Source organism: Megalobrama amblycephala, linkage group LG11 (genome assembly GCF_018812025.1).
Source record: "Megalobrama amblycephala isolate DHTTF-2021 linkage group LG11, ASM1881202v1, whole genome shotgun sequence".
Taxonomy (NCBI): Eukaryota; Metazoa; Chordata; class Actinopteri; order Cypriniformes; family Xenocyprididae; genus Megalobrama; species Megalobrama amblycephala.
The window spans coordinates 29,461,126-29,474,721 of record NC_063054.1 but is presented as its reverse complement, the minus strand read 5'-3'; the positions used below and the strand labels follow the sequence as shown (position 1 = coordinate 29,474,721).

The 13,596-nt window shown below is 35.7% G+C and overlaps 1 long non-coding RNA gene across 1 annotated transcript in view; it reads right to left on the bottom strand.

Moving 5' to 3' along the window:
- Window positions 1-13,596, bottom strand: part of LOC125278284 — a 62,873-nt gene that overhangs the window by 23,003 nt on the left and 26,274 nt on the right. The window lies entirely within an intron of this gene.

Sequence of the window (13,596 nt, the reverse complement as noted above, 5' to 3'; positions counted from 1 at the left end):
CATTTTGTGAAGATCCATTTTGAGGGTTATATTAGCTGTGTAAACTGTGTTTATGCTGTTCAAGGCAAGCGCGAGCTCCGGGGGCAGGGGAGCACGAGAATTAAAGGGGCCGCAACCTATATATCGGTGCATAGTTAATGATGCCCCAAAATAGGCAGTTAAAAAAATGAATTTAAAAAAATCTATGGGGTATTTTGAGCTGAAACTTCACAGACACATTCAGGGGACACCTTAGACTTATATTACATCTTTTAAAAAGAAGTTCTAGGTCACCTTTAAAAGTTTTAGTAATTTTTTGTGTTTGTGTCTTTTAGTTTTTGGTTTTAAATTTCATTATAGATTTTTTTTTTTTTTTTAACGTTTATTTCAAGTAATGGTAGGTTTTAGGTTTAACTATAATAACCCTTATACTTAAAATACATTGAATAATGTGTCAAATAATGTTCCGAGTCTTTCCTTTCTGTGACAGAAGATACAGTAGTTTGCTATGAATTAAATAGAAATTAAATTAAGTTAAATACAATTTGTTGTGTAAACAAAATAACAATAATGACCAGGAAAAAATAATAATTATAAACCATCCCATCCCGCATACACCGTGAATCTTATTCTGAAATGTTTGCAGTCTGCACTGTAGCAGGCTGCTCCTTTAGGTTCAGATGAGGGAGATATGCATTCTTACAACCGTCTAAAACATATTACCATATAAACATTGTGTAGTAAACATTGTCATAGTTCATCAACATTAGCTCTTAAGCAATCGCTTGGCATAAATGTACGCCATACATTGATTGATCAGCACGTTACACTTCAAATGTGCGCATCTTACACACAGGACAGCAGTCCTGACTGGATATCTACCCAAATCGTCCCTCTCTATCATTTTTGTCTAGTTTTTATTCGTTGACGAAAATAAGAGTGGATTTTAGTCACAGATTTAGTCATTCAAAATGCATTTTTATTTAGTCATCGTCTTTTTTTGGTCTATGAAAAAATGTCGTTGACGAAAATTCTGACGAAAATTATTCGTCAACGAAATTAACACTGGAATGGGGGGGGGGGACCGTGTTTTTAAGCCAAAAATAATGCATCCATCCATAAAAAAAAAAAGTAATCCATATGACTCCAGGGGGTTAATAAAGGTCTTCTGAAGTGAAGCGATGCATTTTTGTAAGAAAAATATCCATATTTAAAACTTTATAAATTCAAATAACTAGCTTCCGGTGGACAACCTTACGCAGAATAGCCAAGTCGACTTGCGCCAAATGAGTAACCCCTGACATGATGTATGACGCAATATGTAGGAGTATTGTAAGCTTAGACGCGGCTCAAACAAATAGGGCTGTGCAACAAATTTAAGCTCCTCTTCTCTTATATCGAAATCCTCTGACATTTCTCCATTTCTCTTTAAAAAATTTCATTTTAGACTTCTAATTCGGGTTAGTCTTCCGCTGCAAATCGACTTGTGCATTCTGTGTACGGTCGTCCGCTGGAAACTAGTTATTTGAATTTATAAAGTTTTAAATATGGATATTTTTCTTACAAAAATGCATCACTTTTTTACTTCAAAATGCAGCCCCCCATTCACAACCATTATAAACCTTGGAGGATTTTTTTCTCTGAATCTCTGATTGTGTTCATCTGAAAGAAGACAGTCATAAACACCTAGGATGGCTTGAGGGTGAGTAAATCATGGGATAATTTTAATTTTTGGGTAAACTATGCCTTTAATACATACTACAGTGGTTTTCAAGAAAATGTAACCATTAAATAAATAGAGAAACAGTGTTCAAGCTTAAGCGCGTGTAATTTTTGTGCCATTAGTCTCACCAAAAGGATCTGCAAAGGATGCCCCCCATTGCATTTTAGTATATATTAAATCAACTCATTTATTTACACAAAAGAGTGAATGAATTACAAAATGTAGGTCATGAGACTTACAAAAAGACCATGTTTCTTTCAAAGTTGACATAAGCATTTATACAGTAAATGAATTGTCAGTTACAATGGATATTCCAACTACTCCAATGTGTTTATGACCAACATTCTGATTAATAAGGCATATGCCAGCTCTCATCAGAATTCAAGAACCTGGCTGAAATACTGGTTCAAGGTAATCTGGTTACAGCAATCAGACTAATGCCTATACATGAGGCTTACATAACTGGATCAAATTATGAATCTTATTGGAATATTTGTGCATGTAAACAAATTCAAGGCCAAATAGAGTAATAATATACTATAACTAAACATAATAATAACTAAACCACAAGCTCTTGGTCAAAACAGAGTTGTTTGTTGTTGTGTTCCACAGCTATACTTGACAACCCCCAAAAGCATACTGTATATAAAAGGCTCCTAAAACATTGCAGTTGAAAAGAAAAAACCCTTCTTATTTGCTCGCTTTCTCTGCTCACATCCATGTACTCTCCTTTCCTATAAAGTATAAGGTTAAATGCATAATATGAATATGACTTCAGAAGAGAATCTTGTCCATACATACTATTAGTACAGCAACAGGGTGTCTGGAAATTTTTGCATAATTGAATGGCAAACAAAGAAGACTCTTGGGTAATCAAGCTCAAGCTAGCTAAGCAGCTATAAAATGACCCAGTTAGAGAGCTCACAGCATGTGTGTCTGTGTGTGTGTGTGTGTGTGTGTGTGTGTGTGTGTGTGTGTGTGTGTGTGTGTGTGTGTGTGTGTGTGTGTGTGTGTGTAGGCGTGTCTGTGATAATATATAATGGCACAATTCTCAATCTCCTTTCATGAGTCAGTCAACAAATATGTTTAACACCATGACTGCAAACACCTAAAACCCCTCAGCACTCAGAAAACCAGTGGATGATTTGAATGGCATGTTAATGCAACAAGGTTCATTAGAAAATGATATTTCTTACTCATGGCTCATCACTGCCCAAAGTTTAAGACAGACTGCTCATTACAGCCAAGAATCACCTCACACAGATGTCAGAAATATTTTGTGAGCCAAGTGTGAATTCATGACTTGGAACTTTGTTTAAAAATGACACATAAGTCACAGGAACAACTGCAATACATCAAAAAACAAAAACAAATTCAACACAAATAGGCAACAATAAAATTCAGATGTTTTCAACTCATGTTCAGCCATCAATTTCAAGAACAGCTTGTTTTTCACACATTAAATTTAGCATTAACTAACTTGATGATGAAGATTTCCGATAAAAACTCTAACCACATCCTTTACAACCAACTTTTGGTTAGTGATGACAAGGTGGTATATTTTCATTATATGTATGCATTTGGCAGGTATACATTTAATCAGTTCATGCATTCCCTGGAAATCGAATCCGTGACCTCGGCATTGCCAGCTCTACTGTTTGAGCTACATGAATGATACATGAAAATTTAAATGTGTATTTCTGCTATAATTTAATGTTGTTTAAGAGTAAACTAGCCTATATGAACTTAAGGTTAACAGACATGGACTAAAATCCATGATATGAGTCTTAAAAAACATCTATAGCTGCTAGTTATTTCCAGTAATGTTGTATCTTCGATGACCAGAAATCAAACCCAGCAACCAGCAGTATAAGGTAGCGTTCTGTGTCTTGAACACAGGGAGACTTACCCTATACTTACGTACTTGCCATTCCAGCAAACACATGCTTACAGCTGGTACCATATTTACAAACACTGCTTTTGCCACGTCCAGCCATTCTGTCCAGCCCTCTGCAAATTTGAACGTGGCACAAAATTATACACTGCAACAAAAATCAACAAAAATGTACCACTGGCTTCTCGTAATGTCAATTTCGATTTCAACGTGAAAGTGATACTTGATGTAAGGACTGAAATGAGTTTTATGAACTAGACTAAGAATAGCATGAAGTATGTTTCTTCATTGCATTTTAATCATAATTTGAGTCAAACAGGCAGCTTCGGAGCTCCAAAAAAGCATCTCATCTGGGGCTTCTCCAGTATTCCAGTTCCTCCTCCCAGTATGGCTGCACGATATATCATTTCAGGAACCAGGATCATGATGTGCGCATCTGCGATAGTGACATTGCAGGATGTGCGATGACAAATAAGTAGGGATTGTAGATGATCCGTGATCCGTACGGACCAGGCACCACAGTTTGGACCATCAATTTTAACCATCATAGAATGAAAGTTTATTATTTGCATGTTTTAAGTCTTGTCAGTTTAAACATTCAAGTGAGCTCAAAGCATTCAAGCACAAGAAGCGAAATAACTCAATTTGAAACTCTAGCACCGTTTCTGTGCACACAGAGCTGCATTGAAAGCACACAAACACCGAATTCAGTTGTATTTCTTGTCTTTTTAGCCTTGTTCAGACTGTCAGTCCAAATCCATTTTTTGTGCATATCCAATGAAATCCGATCATATTTGGGTCAATGACGTGACAGGTCTTTTTATTTGTCCAAAGGTCTTAATAATAATAATAATAAAATATATGACATCCAAAGTATGCAAGGTAGTAAAACTAGATCCCTTTTATCAAATTTAAAAAGTTTTAATCATATTTTGCTACATATTTGCTACATATAAATGTATTGTGTATATTGTGTATATAAGTGTAAAAAGGTCATTCAAGGTCATACAGCCAATTCATTTGTGATTAAAATATCTTAAAATGTAATAATTGTATATATTTTTTATTCTGGCATGATTTATTCTGAACATTATATATCAACATAGAATTCAAAAATGAATTCAAATGATGTAATTCGGAGTAATCAATATAAAGGGACCATTTTGGATCAAGTCATGCAGTCAATATCATGTGACAGGATGTGACATCATTCAGACACCTGCAAAGGACCACATGGTCTAACTCTCTCTTAACTATTTAAAAAATTCATGTTTTCACTTGCTCATACGCATGTCCCGAAACATCAGGTCATTCAGTATAGGGCTGGGCGATATATCGCATGCGATTCTCAAAAAGGCGCTCCATTTGAAAGCAGGTGATGGCGATTTAGCGGTAATCAGGGAACCGGCTTTACTGACGAAATGCGCGTGAGAATCGCATGCGATATATCGCCCAGCCCTAATTCAGTACCACTGCTATAAAACATGGAAAATGTTGGAATATTTTAAAAACTTGTACTAAATATAAAATGTTTGATTGTCCTTTTACTAGCTAGCTAGAAAGCTATATAATAGTTAGCTAGCTAGATATCAGCCAGTTTTTTTTTTAAATATCGTCATTTGGTATAACCAAAAGTGTCATTCGGTAAAACCGAAATTTTGGTTAAACCAGATGAAGTTTTTGGTGACAAATTTTGTCCATCTTGTAAAACATGACAAAAGCAGTGTTAATTGATTATAAAAACCACATAATCTCATTGTTAACACTTAATAAAACTTCAAAATTAATTACATCTCCATTATGTTTTTTTACACTTTTAAAAACCTTATTCGTCAATGACCCATTTAGCAAGTGTGAACAGCAAAAAAAAAAAAAAAAAAAAAAGCAGATGAAATGCAAATGTGGTTTGAAATAATATTCAAATTGCATTTCTTGAAAATCGCTCAAATCAGATTTCGAGTGGTATGCGTCACATTCTCACACCAAAATTTAAGCATGTCTGAAGTTGTTATAGGAAACATGCTGAAAGTTGCTGCAGAAACAAGGTTGTGTTGAGTGTTGAAACAAGTGCCGGTTGCGCAGAAAATTACGATATAATGGAGACATATGTCATACGTTTCTGCCGCTGCCTCAGAAGACGTACTAGTCCAGTGCAGCGGCTACATATTGTCATTTTGTAAATAAGACAATATCTGTCTTGCAAACCCCTCCATGTTGCTGTTGTTTTTGGCGTAAGCCTACCAACGCAATGTCATTGCCACAGAAACCAATGCAGATATTCCGAAAAATTAAAGCGTGCCCAGAGAACACAAATCGGATCTGAACGGGTGTGATACACAGTGTGGACAGTCAATAATCTAGACCAGATTCCAATCAGATCCACAAATAATCAGATTTGGGCTGACAGTGTGAACACGCAAAATTATGTCACAATCCCCATTTCGAGGAGTATCCTCGTGAACTCAGTCGCTTTAGTGAACGTAAACAATAGAGAAAGAAAATGGATGCATAGCATTATATAGGATCCATGGTCTTAGGTCTTAAAGTGACAAAAGCCTACTATAGTACCTGCTGCCATCTCTGTCATTAATGTTAATCAAACAAAGACAAAGACAATCACTTTTGTAGCGTTACCAAAGATCAATTATATTTATTTCATACAGTAAAGACTATGAACTGTTATTTTACATTTAATTATTCAATTTCTGTACCTGAATACTGTTAGACTTACCTGAAAAACATAAAGCTTTTTTTATTTATTTCATTAAATCACTGTTTATATATTTCATCCTTATATATAATATCGTGCAGCCGTACCTCACAGTGTCAGATACATTAACAAGAGGCTCTGAAAGCCAAAATGCCTGTCAGCGGCAAAGGAACCAAGAGGATTCTTCTCTGCCGTCTTTATTTTATATTTGTGCAGCCATCTGCAGTAACAGGCATAAGTGATAATTAACCATTAGTCATCAGCTGATCCCATTTCTGCCCTTGTTAATTACCACGTCGGTGCCAGTGCAGGAAAGAAAGTGATCGGCTCATATTTTTCCACGTCGAGATGTCACTCATCACTTACTCCAAATTCTCTCTCGGAGAGATGATTTGCCCTAGATTGATGAAGATGGCTCAGTGCAATGATCATTAGAGCTAACAGTGTGCAGTGATTGACAGGATATTGCTGAAACCTCCCGGTCAAGTTCCTTTCTCCCATACCGACCCCATTGCTTAGTGTTATTGCACTGATTACAAGAGACAAGATTTGGCAGAATCAGGCTCTTTTGCCTCCTGTTTATCTTTCAGCTGTGACAGTGCTAGTCCTCGAGATCACAGCAGGGAAAACGCTAAATTTGCTTAAATACTCTCAGCGTTGTCACTGCGGTCTTAAATATCATTCCTGTTGAGATTAATCATTTGTGTGTTTTAATCTGATGCTAATACAAACAGTGGTTTCTCACCACACCAGGAGATACTTCAAAACTACTTATTTCAATGCAAGATCACACAGTGCTTAGGCAGTTTGTGTTCATAAAACAGGCGTCTTAATTCCCTCTGCAGCTTTGTGGCAGTTTCTGTTATGCTGTATTGTTACATTGAACATTTTCTTGTCTCATTGTCTCTTGTCCCTTGATGCTTCTTTTTACACATTGAGCTTTCACAATCTATGATCTTGAGAACAGGGCGCATCTTTTCTTTTGAGCAGCCAAAATTTATACGCGCACACATATGCAGTGACTATGAAATATCACTGATGGTTTCACTCTGCTATTCATAGTTTCATGACATATTTGCGCCACATAACCCTTAAAGATTAGTTCACTTTCAAATGAAAATTAGACTCATCCTCAAGCCATCCTAGGTGTATATGATTTTCTTCTTTCTGATGAACACAATCGGAGATATTTCAATAAATATCCTGACGCATCCGAGCTTTATAATGGCAGTAAACAGGAGTTATAATGGCAGTCACGTATACTTCATGCTTCAGTATGAGCTGAAGAAATTGCCTCCATCACCATCCATCCATCATAAACGTGTGCTCCACACAACTCTGGGGGGTTAATAAAGGCATTCTGAAGCAAAGCGATGCGTTTGTGTAAAAAAAAAAAAAAATTATCCATCTTTAACATGAAGTAAAATATCTAGCTTCCGCCAGACCACCTTCCAACGTACAAAGTGTAAAACTCTTGCAGTTCAAAAAGTTTACACTACGTCCTGCCTTTACGGAAGAGGATTAGGGCCAAGCAATAATAAAAAAATAATACCATCTCAAGATTAAAGTTGTTAAATTTCAAGAAAAAACCCGTTAAATTTCGAGAAAAAAGTCGAAATAAAATGTTGAGAATAAACTAGTTAAATTACGAGAAAAAACTCGTAAAATTTCAAGAAAAAAGTCGAGATAAAATGTTGAGAATAAACTCGTTAAATTACGAAAAAAAACTCGTTAAATTTCGAGAAAAAAGTCGAGATAAAACGTTGAGAATAAACTCGTTAAATTACGAGAAAAAACTTGTTAAATTTAGAGAAAAAAGTTGAGATAAAATGTTGAGAATAAAGTCATTAAATTATGAGAACAAATTCGTTAAATTATGAGAAAAGTCGTCAAATTTTAAAAAAAAGTCGAGATAAAATGTTGAGGATAAAGTCATTAAATTACGAGAAAAAAGTCGTTAAATTATGAGAACAAATTCGTAATTGAACGAATTTGTTCTCGAAATTTAACGAGCTTTTTCTCGTAATTTAACAACTTTAATCTCGAGATGGTTTTATTTTTTTATTATTGCTTGGCCCTAATCCTCTTCCGTATGCCTTCCCTATTCAACTTACTAAAAAAGTGTAACTGATGCAACAGCAGTTTACACTTTCTTCGTAATTTGAATACAGAGTGCGGTCTGGCCGGAAGCTAAATATTTTACTTCATAACTTGTTAAATATGGATTTTTTTTTTTTTTTTTTTTTTTTTTTTTTTACACAAATGCATCACTTCACTTCAGAAGGCCTTTATTAACCCGCCGGAGCTGTGTGGAGTACACGTTTATGATGGATGGATGTGGATTGAAGCACTTTCTTCAGCTCATACTCATGACCCCTGTTCACTGCCATCATAAAGCTTGGATGCACAAGGCCATTTATTAAAATATCTCAGATTGTGTTCATCAGAAAGAAGAAAGCCATATACACCTAGGATGGCTTGAGGGTGAGTAAAGCTTGGGCTAATTTTCATTTGAAAGTGAACTAATCCTTTAACATCTGATTTCCTTGCTGTGCAAAAGCCAAAAATTACATATTCAAATTTCAAATAAAAGCTTAATGTTTCTTTTCTCAATACTTCGTATGGATACAATGAATACAATTTTATAATATTGTTTGTTGTACTGAAATACTGAAATTATATTTATCAAACATACATTATTTATCAAATATACATTATTCATTGTGCTCCGAAGCTTCATGAAGCAGTATTTTGAAATCGGCAATCACTAAACAAGTCGTTATTTTGTTTTTTTTGGCGCACCAAAAATATTCTCGTCGCTTTATAATATTAATATTGAACCACTGTACTCACATGAACCGATTTAAATATGTTTTTAGTACATTAATGGATCTTGAGAGAGGAAATGTCATTGCTGGCTATGCAGGCATCACGGAGCCATCGGATTTCAACTAAAATATCTTAATTTGTGTTCTGAAGATTAACGAAGGTCTTACGGGTGTGGAACGACATGAGGGTAAGTAATAAAGTAATAAATAATAGATAGATAGATAGATAGATAGATAGAGAGAGAGAGAGAGAGAGACTAAGACTAAAGAACTGATATTTGGACCCAAGACATCTTGCACTGAAAGTGGTAATCATGACACTAAACCAACTGGATATACTTTTTCATTTCTAGGCATCACGTATGATTATAAAGGAGACACCCCTATTAGACATGAATCAATTTGAGCAGTGACTCCAGGAACAAGTTCACAAGGGCTGAAGCAGATAACATGGGAATAACCACAGCTGCCCATCTGCACTCACTTTAGGCTTTCTTTTCCAAGATATTTTAGGTTATAAATGAGCTGGAATTAGGACAGCAGAATGAGTAACATGTAAACATGCATAAACAGAGCTTAGACTCAAGGTTTTATTACTTTCCTGGGGAAAAAAAAAAAAAAGTTCCTGGAGTTCTTCCACCATGTCTACAAAAAGGCCAACCACACACCATATTTCACCGTAAATTAGAAATTAGATCCTGAACCTAGAAAGGTTGTGTGTTTGGGTAATGAAGTATTATAGCCAAACTGTTTCAGGGTGATAATGTTCTACATGAAAATATGTTTCATGAATAATTCATCTACAGAGAGCGAGAGAGAGAGAGAGAAAGAGAGAGAGAGAGAGAGAGAGAGAGAGAGAGAGAGAGCAGGCAAAACTGTCCTCATTCAAGCTACTACAAGAGTGAAGTGTGAGATTCAAGTGGTAATGAATTCAAAGTGGAGGGCCATCTAGCACTGCACCGTGTTATGCTGAGCTAACTTTAGTCTGGACTATTTTGGTTGGGCCCAGTGAAGCATGGTGTTAAAGGCATCTTCCCAGCCTCCCTGCGCCTGCTACTGACCTGGATAACAGCAAGAAAACTCATACTCACTTATTCCACGCAAGAAAATGCTAACAAATGAACTCACAAACCAAGTAAAGGAACTGTACAATAATAGACAGACAGTGATCACTACATAAGTGAACATCTATTTAACAGTTACAGTCAAAATATACCATAGCATTTTACTTTGTGGAAGCAAAGCGGAATTTGATTTTCAGATTAAATGGAAAGCTTGATACTTGACTACTGAAACTATTTATTATATATAGAAACTATATATATATAACTATATAAACTATAAATACACTACTGGTTTCCACAAAAATTTGAAGCGGCACACATTTTCAACATTGATAATAACAAATGTTTATTGAGCATCAAATCAGCATATTAGAATTATTTCTGAAGGATCATGTGACACTGAAGACTGGAGTAATGAGGCTGAAAATTCACATTATCACAGGAATAAATTACATTTATAATATATTACAATAGAATATTAGTTATTTAAATTGTAATAATATTTCACAATATTACTGTTTTTTATCAAATAAATGTAGCCATGGTGAGCATAAGAGACTTATTTAAAGGTGCCATCGAATTGAAAATTGAATTTACCTCGGCATAGTTGAATAACAAGAGTTCAGTACATGGAAATGACATACAGTGAGTCTCAAACTCCATTGTTTCCTCCTTCTTATGTAAATCTCATTTGTTTGAAAAGACCTCCAAAGAACAGGCGAATCTCAACATAACACCGACTGTTACGTAACAGTCGGGGTGTACGCCCCCAATATTTGCATATGCCAGCCCATGTTCCCAACATTATGAAAGGCATTAGACAAGGGCAGAACGTCTGGATGAGCACAGCTAAATCATCAGACTAGGTAAGCAAGCAAGGACAATAGTGAAAAATAGCAGATGGAGCAATAACAAGTGACATGATCCATGATAACATGATATTTTTAGTGATATTTGTAAATTGTCTTTCTAAATGTTTCATTAGCGTGTTGCTAATGTACTGTTAAATGTGGTTAAAGTTACCATCGTTTCTTACTGTATTCACAGAGACAAGAGCCGTCGCTATTTTCATTTTTAAACACTTGCAGTTTGTATAATTTATAAACACAACTTCATTCTTTATAAATCTCTCCAACAGTGTAGCATTAGTCATTAGCCACGGAGCACTATCAAACTCATTCAGAATCAAATGTAAACATCCAAATAAATACCATACTTACGCGATTAGACATGCTGCATGATGAACACTTTGTAAAGATCCATTTTGAGGGTTATATTAGCTGTGTGAACTTTGTTTATGCAATGAGTCGAGAGCTCGGAGGGGGCGGAGAGTGCGAGTAATTAAAGGGGCCGCAGCCTGAATCGGCGCATTTCTAATTAATAGTTTGAGCTGCAACTTCACAGACACATTCAGGGGACACCTTAGACTTATATTACATCTTGTAAAAAAAAACGTTCGATGGCACCTTTAAAACAAAAATAAAAAATAAAAAAAATTAAAAAAAGAAAGAAATTGAGCAAACTTTTGAGCAGTAGTGTATATACGCAGCATTAGGGAAAGTTATATTTAAAAGTAATGTGTTACAATATTGCGTTACTCCCTAAAAAAGTAACTAGCTAACTGCATCACTTAATTACTTTTACGTTACTTTTTCTGACCTGGGCTGTACTTGATTGTTTGTTTTTTAATAAAATAAAAACATTTTGGCAAATGTAAAGGTCCTTTCACCCCAAAAGTGAAATGAATAAGCCTCAGACTGAAGGAAAATGCAAGTTCACGTCTGTACATTAGAGGGCGCAGCTCAAACAAACTTTTAAAACCGTTAACACTGGCTGCGTTTAAGTCAAATTTTTTATACCCTTCCCTTGATAAAGGCCTTTGCACACTGAGTCTGAAATTTTCGTATGCGTTTTTTCGTATATTTGTGATCCTACAAATTCGTCACGCAGAGACCTTGCACACTGAGTCCGATGCTTATTAATGAATCCGTTGCAAAAAAATTCGCAAAACAATACAAAATGGAGTCTTCAAGCAGTGAGCATGATTTAGTTGTCCTCTCTCTTCTTAAAAAGAAAAAAGAAAGAGTAAATATTGGGTCCATCCAATCCCGTCTTGCGTAGAGAGGAAGGAAAGTTCCACCTCATCAAGGAACTGCAAGATTATCCCAAGCGTTTCAAAGTTTACTTCAGGATGTCAGTGACTCAGTTTGATGCTCTGCTAGCGATACTGGCACAAGCTGTCTTTATATTCTGTCTCTTTGTATTCCGTACTTTCTTTGTCATACAGTGCTACTGCTTTGTGCTGTAGATGACGTGGATCAACTTATCAGATGGCATTCGGGATTTTGGCATTCACTTGTACATTAACTCTGAATTGTCAAAACGTCTCTCAAAATGTGTGCCTCGGTTGCGAAAAACACAGAAAATCGAACCTGATCCGAATTTTGTTATGACGGACTAAAGTTTCGGAGGCAGTGTGTAAACGTGATTGACACAATGTGAGGTCGTATTTATTTCTGAACTTTTATTTTTGACTCAGTGTGCAAAGAACTTCCCTTCCATCTCATTCACTCGGATGTACGTCATTGCTTACGTTGCACGAGTGCCCACTACTGGCAGAACCTTTGAAATGTGTTTAACTGGATTGCCTTAAAGCTGCAGTCCGCAACTTTTTTGGTGTTAAAAATTTACAAAAACGCGTGCAGTTCTGTTTATTAACCGCTAGAGGGCCAAAAATCGCGGACAGCAGCTTTAAGAATCTGTTATGGAGCTGATTTATTATTCACATTTTTTTCCTTATGAATTTGTTTTACGCACAGTTCTATAGGCCTGTGTGTATGCTTGGGCTGTTAAAAAATTCAATGTAAACAAATATTGAATATGAATAATATATTTAAATATAAAATATAAAAAAAAACAAAAAAACAAATGAAAATGATGACAATACAATAAACTATAACTGTCTTAAAAACAGTCACCTTAAGATAGTTACAAATATTAAATGCAGTTAAATGTCAAAATAATGCCAATATCATACACTAGAGTTGTGTGGGGTGGGGATAAATCAAGCGCTATCTGCTGTGACATCACAATCATGGTGCATTGTGGTTTTTGGATCTGCCTGAAGTGTACATGTTGAGTAGACTCACTCCCTCAGTCAAAATTGATGGGTCAATTGTCTGTCCAAATAAACTTCCCTTGCCCACTTGACGAAGTTGAACGCACTTCAAAATGGCGGTGGGGTTTCTCCCAAGGGGAAGTGCTTAGGGAAGTTTGCGAGTGTTTGTTTTTGTGCAAGTGAGATGAGTAAATGCCTGTTCACATTTAGTCTAGAACAACAATAACTATCATGTTTACACAGAACACACAAATCCTCTGCTACCCATTTCTCTCAACAT